This window comes from Phocoena sinus, chromosome 14 (assembly GCF_008692025.1).
Source record: "Phocoena sinus isolate mPhoSin1 chromosome 14, mPhoSin1.pri, whole genome shotgun sequence".
NCBI classification, from domain to species: Eukaryota; Metazoa; Chordata; class Mammalia; order Artiodactyla; family Phocoenidae; genus Phocoena; species Phocoena sinus.
The window spans coordinates 77,129,758-77,138,227 of NC_045776.1; positions in this window are offsets into that span (position 1 = coordinate 77,129,758).

An 8,470-nucleotide genomic window follows, 5' to 3' on the forward strand; every position below is an offset into this window, starting at 1 on the left:
AGATAATTTTGATCCTGTGACTGGGCAGTTGCTGTGTTGAGGGCTTGCTGGTATTTTGTCCTCTGGGATTTCTGAGAGGCACAGGCCCCTGTGATTGGCCTCATGTGGGCAAAAGCTGCACACAACTCACTTTGTATCTGAGGAGCAGAGCGGGGGCCTGGCTCCTTTTTGTCGCAGCCAATCAGGCCGGGGCTGAGAATTTATGAGATGAAGGGGAACCACTTTGAAGAAAGGCGCCCTTGTCTGCGGCCTGGCCATTGCTCAGTGGTACGCATGGGGCGGTGGGGAGGGGTGGGCACGGCCAGAGGGCCAGCAACCCTGGGGATGGATAGGGAAAGAAAAGTATCCGAGAAACCGGGGTCAAAAGTCTTTCTGGGAAGGGGAAAGAAAACTGAGCAGGCCGCCTTGCTCCTTGCAGGTGTGTTCTCACCGTGCGGAGCCATGGCCCTGCCCAAGGGTCAGGGAGGAACGGGAGCATCAAGGCCCCTGCCTGCATCTGCCCGCAGCCCCCATCCCTCCAAGAGAGCAGAAGCAGAGAGGGCGAGATTCAATCACTTCTAGAAGCAATCACGGCAGCCAGTACTCTAGAAGCAGTAATATCTCCACCAAGGCAGAGAGGTGCAGCTTCCCATCTTGCTAGCGTTATACCCTTTGGCTTCCGATCTCTGAGCCTGTGTCCTCATCAATAAAAAGAGGTGGTTAATAATAGTCCCCTGCTCACGGGGCTGTTGGGAGAAATGTGTGCAACGCATTTAGCACAGCGCCTGGTATGTAGTAAGTGCTGAATAAGTAGAAGCTATTATTAATGGCAGTATATTTGGTTTCAGAAGAGGTAGTCTGTTTTCATTAAAGCCAAAACTAAAGTCCATTCATTCACTTGTTCTTTCATTCATTTGTTCAGGCAATCAGTAAGCAGTGATCAGGGCCTATTATGTGCTGGTTATTTTACTGGAGGCGATGATAATAGCAGCTATCCCTTGCTTGGGGCGTACTCTGAATTAAGCGCTGTTGCAAGCCCTTCACATATATTAACTTATACAAGCTTCAGAAGCACGCTGTGGGGTGGGTACATTCCCCCCCCCCCCGCCCCCGCTGTCTGAAAGTACAGCGTTCCTATGACACCTTCGCAAGCCAAAACGGCTTAAAGCAAAGAAGCAATTACCTTAGGACACATCTTGCTAACGGTTGCACAAAATAAATCGAGATAAAGCACAGACACTCACACAGTCCGACGCTACGGTGACTTGATGCCGAGATGCCGAGTGTAGCTCCCGGGGAAGGAGATTGGTGGCACGACTCTTGCCGCTTGGGACACCTGTTGCCTCTATAAACAAGCAAACAGCAAAACAAACACTGAACCCTATTTTGGCTTTTAGCCTTTTTTTCCGTAAAAGTGAAAATCCTCTTCAGATTTCTTTCAGTTAGCAAAACTGGTACTGATGTAGGTCTCTGGTAAAAGTGAAGTGGTGCAAAGCAAACTTCTGATAAGCAGGGGACACCTGTATTGAGAAGATGAACTTGGCCAAGATCACACAGCGAGTAAGATTAGGAGCTGAGATTTGAACTAGGGTCTGCCCACCTCTCGAGTCTATGTCTTCGACACTCTGCTGGCTCTAAACTAATAAATAACACATGATTCCTGCCCCACCTCCTCAGGCCAGTTCTGTCCACTAGAACTTTCCGCAATGACGGAAATATTTGCTCTCTGTGCTGTCCAATACAGTGGCTACTGAGGATCTGAAATGTGGCTAATGCCACCGAGGAACTGGATCTTAAAGTTTATTTCATTTGTATTAATGTCAATGTAGATTTAAATAGCCACAGTTGGCTGGTGGCTCTTGCATTAACTAGTACAGTTCTAGGAACTCAGAGTCTAGATGAAGAAATTCACGTTAATCAAGGCAATAGGTGTTATGCTATGGCTCTGCCCAAGTTCCAAGGGCATAGAGAAGAGAAGACAGCCTTGGCGTGGGGTGTGGCCTGGGACAAGGTCACAGGAGGCTTCCCAGAGAGAGTCATCTCTGAGCCAAGTCTGGAGGAAGGAGAAGTTGGCAGGAGGGGAGGTATTCTTAAATATACCCAAATATGCTGGATTTCACAACAGGGACGGTGCTTCGTCAGTACTTGGGTGGAGATTAAAACCTGTAATCAAGACCCAGGGTCTTCTTTGAGCTACGCGATAACCAGAGCTCACCCTCGAAGGATGAAAGAATACCGGATTCAGGCATGTGTTCACTGTTTTTGTCTGTTTGGTGTTTTCTTTTCCGTTTACAGGTATCAGCTTGTGTTTGACTTCTAACTATCACCTCTCTGAGGATGTGAAAACGCCTGGAAAACAAATTTGAAAAATTCACCGGCTCATCAGAATGCTTTGTCGATACCTCGTGAAGCTAAATGTCCAAGAATCGTGAGCTAGCTCTAGGCGGACAAAAGAGTAGTAATAATAATGAGGACAATGATGATAATAGTGAAAAAGTTACCACTTATTAAGACACTTACTTTGTGCCAGACCCAATATTAAGTGCTTTTGTGTATTGATTGTCCCACACAATCTTACAATCCATTCTCTACACGGCAGCAAAGTGGCCTTTTTAAGACATAAACTCTAAATCAGATCATGCTAGTCTGTGGCTAAAAACCTTTAAGTGGCTTCCCATTATATTTAGAATGAAATCAAAGTTTCTTGCCCTGGCCTGCCAGGCTCGCCCCCTGTCTACTTCTCCCTAACTGCTCCACTCCCCACTTACGCACTAAGCTCCAGACACAGAAGACCCCTCTCTGGTATAAAGTGCCAAGCTATTGTCTGTCCCAGGACATTTGCTTTTGTTGCTCCCCCAATATTCAACTCATCTCCCCACCCTAACCCTCCACTAGAATGAATGTGCTGGAGAACAGGGACCTTATTTCTTTGATCACTGTTGCATCTTTAGCTCCTACGACAGTAAGAACTCAATAAATGTATGTTCTGTAATTGAAAGAAGTTCAACCCAATGTACTAGGTGTTATTATTCTCATGTAACAGATGAAGAAACTGAAGGTCAGAGTGGTTAATTTGCTCAAAGCCACACTCCATAGCTGGAGGATTCTGTCCATTTTCTCCTTGTCAGCCAGCTGTGCTGAGGCTGCACAGCTACTTCTGGAGGACGAGCATCCTTCGAGGTGCAGTTTTCATCCTTTCACTCTGCAAACAGCCCTGGTTTGCCTCACTTAGTCCTTTATTGCCAGGATCTGTCTGTATAATAAGAAATCCTAGCCTGCGAAACTACCCAGTCTTCCTCTGGCTTTTACTTTATGTTTTTCTTTGATCATAAAAATGAGTACTGTAGACAGACTGGAAAGAATAGAAAAAATATATAAAGAAGCTGGGGGGAAGAAACCACTCGTGACTTCACGACCCAGAGGCAAATGGGTTAATGCTTTGGTTTCTTGACTGCCAATCTTTTCCATGGTCTTTATAACAAAGTTGATCTCATCTCTGCATGTAATTTTGTGCCCTGCTTCTATCCCTTAATGCTCTATCTTCAGAGTGTTCTCAAGGCATTAAGAAGTTTTCATAAGCATTAAAGCTAATGGTTGCATAATATTCCTTCACTTGGGTACACCCAGTTTACTCAACGAGGTTTCTTTTATTTGAGGGGGAATTCCCTTTTCTCATCTTGCAAGTCCGTAAGCCCCAAACAGGGCTTACATGTAAGGAGACACACATTACAATTACGACTTAAATATAAAGAGATGCTTGGACAATTATGTTTCCCTTTTGAGATCAGAAAAAGGCATGTTTGTATTCCATCAGAATAATTATTGCTATTATTATAATAATATAATATTATTGTTATTATTATTATTATATTATAATAATTATTTTACTATTTCCTGAGATTTCATGGTATACAAAACCTGTGGATACTCCAGAGAAAATCCTTAATTATACCTAAACGTCTTCACCCAAAACAAATGTTTTGGGCTGTGTTGACTCCCAGCAAATCCCCTATTTGTCACCAATACCTTCTCAGCCACCAATTCTTCCTGCCGTACAGCAGCTGCCACTGCAACCAGGAGGTAGCGTAAAAAAGGGCCAGGAGTCTGGAGGCTGGAAACCAAGGTTCAAGGTCCAGCTTCGGGGCCTAACCACATGCCCTTGGTCATGTCAGTTCTCCTCTTTCCTGCAGAATGAGGATCACAGTCCTTGCTTCAGAGAACTGTGAAGGTCAAATGAGGGATCGGATGGGGAGGGTGTGTAGTAAACTCAAAAGAGCCATGAAGTTGTTTGGAATGCTTATGATCCAGTGAGTTATGACCACAGTGTCTATTTAAAAAGACTTAAAGGTCAGCAGAGCCAATGTTCTCCAGCCCAAATCTTTTAAAGGCTGGCTCTTGTTAAAGACTATATATCAATATATAAACCGGATTAGCGGGTCCTCTGCTTGTGATAGATTCATGGGGATTTGAAAGAGTGGCTGTAGCAGGCTTTGCTGGTTGTCTACCCAGTATCCATGTCCTACTTTGCTCTGTCCTAACAAAAGCTCTGTTTGGGTCAGGCATTTGCCAATTCCCCATTCAGCACGTGACTCAGGGCAAACTGACTCCACCCCCAGCTGCAGGGGTGGGCCTGATTGGTCAAAGAATAATCCCTCCTCTTACTAGTGATTGGTTCTGCAGAGGCCATGTGACCCCACTCTGGTGACTGAGACAGTGGGCACGTGTGAGACATGTGAGGGAAGATCTCCTTGCTCCTAACAGTGTCACAGGAAAGGAGAGTCTTTCCCTCTGGATGCCCCACCTTGAACTCTGGCCACCATCTTGCTATCAGGCTGGGGGATGAAGGCAACATGGAAAGGTGGAAGAGTGGCCAGAGGATGATGGTGGATGTGGTAATAATAACAACAGTAATAGCAGCAAACATTTATTGAGCATTTAGGGCTTGCCAGGTACTATTCTAAATGTATTATGTGCTTCAGCTTAGAGGGGTGACCATACCTATTTTGGTGGCCCGTGAACTAAGAATGGTTTTTACATTTTGTAATGGTTAAAGAAAAATCAAAACAACAGTATTTCACAACACATGAAAATTATATAAAATTCAACTTTTAGTGTCCATAAATAAAATTTCATTGGAACACAGCCATGCCCACTCATTTATCTGGTGTCTACAGCTGCTTTCATGCTACAAGAGCAGAGTTGAGCGGTTGGACAGAAACTACCAACTACCTTGCCAAGAGCAAAGCCTAAAATATTTACTACCTGGTCCTTTATGAAGTTTGCCTTCCCTTGCTTTAGCAGAGACGACAGCCCTATGAGTTGGTGTACTATTACTATCCTGTTTTTAACAGATGAGAAAACTGAGGCTCAGAGAGGTTAAGTAATTTGCCCAGGGTCACACAGCTATTACGAGGTAGACTTGAGATTCACTACCAAAACGTCTGGCTCCAGAGTCAGTGTTCTTAAGCACTTTGGGAAGAACCTGAATTCCCAGTGAGACTGTTGAGATGCTGAGTCGACCAACCCCAAACCTGCCTGTTTCTGTTCTCTGCAGGTGAAAACCTCCTAGCTAATGCCATGAGAAAGCACCTTAAAGAGGTAAGAGCAGAAAGGGAAGGTAGGCTATCAGCTTCTTGGACCAACTGCTTTCTTTCCTCGGACAAGAGAATAAAAGCTTTCCTTCTCCAGACAGTTCAAGTCTCCTCAAGTTCTTCCCTTTAAAAGGGATTATGAAGGATTTCTATTTGAGAATCGCTGCTGCTTTTGGCAATCTGCAATATTAGCCTGATGAGGAATTACACTCACTAATAAAGCATCTCAAGTTGGGTTGAGTCTAATTGTTGCAAGTGTTGGTTGTAATAGCTTGTCGCAGGGACTTCTGTGCCGGCGCATCCCTCGCTTGGCTACAGCCCATGTGGAAAATCAATTTCCTCTAAATGTTTGAAGAATGGCACAGAAGGACCTGATTTCTTTTCCCTCTGCTGGAATCAATCTGAAGACAGTGAGCCTATAAAATGAATGAAAATAGCTACAGTTGCAAAATGCAGGGTAGAACGCTGAGCTGAGCAAAGCCTGATCACAAGCTCTAAGTTCTAGACTTTTTGTCCTAAGGCCACAGACAGTATACATCTGTGTCCCAAACTGACGTGATCTTGAAAAGTCACAGAACAGAAAGGATCTGACTTCAACCCAGCAATTTCACTTCTAGGAATCTCTCCCACTGAAAAACTCCCATGAGTAAGCAAGAATATATGAACAGGGTATTCCTCACAACCTGGTTTGTGAGGGTGAAAGATAATTTGTCCGACAAGAGGAGAGTGGTTAAATAAATGGTGATGTTTCCAGGGTATGTAGCCATTAAGAAGAAACAGATAAATCTGTATGTATTCATGTGGAAAGATTTTTGTGATATGGTATTGAGTGAAAAAAAGCAAACTGCAGACCAATATATATAGTATAAGTTTGTTTTTTTTTTTGTTTTTTTTTTTTTTTTTTTTGCGGTATGCGGGCCTCTCGCTGTTGTGGCCTCTCCCATTGCGGAGCACAGACTCAGCGGCCATGGCTCACGGGCCCAGCCGCTCTGCGGCATGTGGGATCTTCCCAGACCGGGGCACGAACCCATGTCCCCTGCATCGGCAGGCGGACTCTCAACCACTGCGCCACCAGGGAAGCCCTATAAGTTTGTTTTTGTTAAAAAAAAAAAAAAAAAAAAAAAAAAGCCTATTCAGGGCTTCCCTGGTGGCGCAGTGGTTGGGAGTCCGCCTGCTGATGCAGGGGACGCGGGTTCGTGCCCTGGTCCGGGAGGATCCCACATGCCGCAGAGCGGCTGGGCCCGTGAACCATGGCCGGCCGGCGTGTCCGGAGCCTGTGCTCCGCAACGGGAGAGGCTGCAGTGGTGAGAGGCCCGCGTACCGCCAAAAAAAAAAAAAGCCTATTCAACGATGCACACATTTATATGTAGACGATTCTACCTGAGTAGAGAAAGGCCTGAAAGGATATACACGTGGTTGTAGATGGTGGTGGCTAAACCTAGAAGTGGGAATAGTGAAGATGAGAGGGAAAACATCCCTTCCATAGGTTTAGAATTTTTACAGCAAGGGTATATGACTTTGGCAATGGTAAAGGAAATAAAGAATTGGCTTTCCTGCATGTCTGAATGGTACTGTCCTTACCACCATTTCTGAGAGTGCAGAGAATCAGGCCTCTATTCCACAGTGCTTACCATCCAATCAAGCCACAGATGCAAGTCTGTTACACAGCCTAATCTGACAGGTTGCAGCTCTTCTTAGCCTAGAGTTGTCACAAAGAGACTTCAGCCTTAGCTATCTGCGTACCAAATCAGAACCACACCAAAATGTCATGCTACCAAGGCCAGGATTTAAAAAGATGTACTTTAAAAATTTGTGGCAAAAAAATATATAACATAGGGCTTCCCTGGTGGCGCAGTGGTTGAGAGTCCGCCTGCCGATGCAGGGGACACGGGTTCGTGCCCTGGTCTGGGAAGATCCCACATGCCGCGGAGCGGCTGGGCCCGTGAGCCATGGCCGCTGAGCCTGCGCGTCCGGAGCCTGTCCTCCGCAACGGGAGAGGCCACAACAGTGAGAGGCCCGCGTAACGCATAAAAAAAAAAAAAAAAAAAAAAAAAAAAAAAATATATAAATAAAATAAAACGTTCAATTTTAACCATTTTCAAGTGTACAATTCAGTGGCATTGTGTACTTTCACAGTGTTAAGCAACCACCAGCACTGTGTGGTTCTAGAATTTTCTCATCACTCCAAAAGAAATCCTCATACACATTAACAGTCACTCTTCATCCCCCTCTCTGCAGCCCCTCTTAAACCACTAACCTGCTTTCTGTCACTATGGATTTGCCTATTCCAGACATTTCATACACATGGAATCATACCACACGTGGCCTTTTTGACTGGCTCCTTTGGCATAACATAACGTTTTCAAGGTTCATCCATGTTGTAGCAGGTATCAGTACTTCATTCTTTTTTATGGCTAATATTCCATTGTATGGATAGACCACAATTCATGTATTCATCAGTTGATCGACATTTTGGATGTTTTTATCTTTTAGATATTATGAATAACGCTGCGAACATTCCCATACATATTTTGGTTGAGCACCTGTTTTCTACTCTTTTGGGTATATACGTAGGAATGGAATTGTGGGGTGATGTGTTTAACCTTATCAAGATTTGCTTTTAAAATCTCAGAAGGCTGGTCTCCTGACCATAGAGGACATAGCTTGAGTGGGAAAAACTTCCCCTAAGTTTCTCTATCATGTCCCCCGAGTCTAGGAGGGTAAGTACATAGATGAAGATAATTACTATGTAATTACCTTACCTATGCTTTAAACTCCATCTGCTAAGATCTCACTTTTAGAATATCCCAACTATCACTATGACATGAGCAACCGGGGAACTGTTATTCAAAGTACACTAATCAAACGGTTAACCCAGGATTTGTCATGTAAGTTTCACT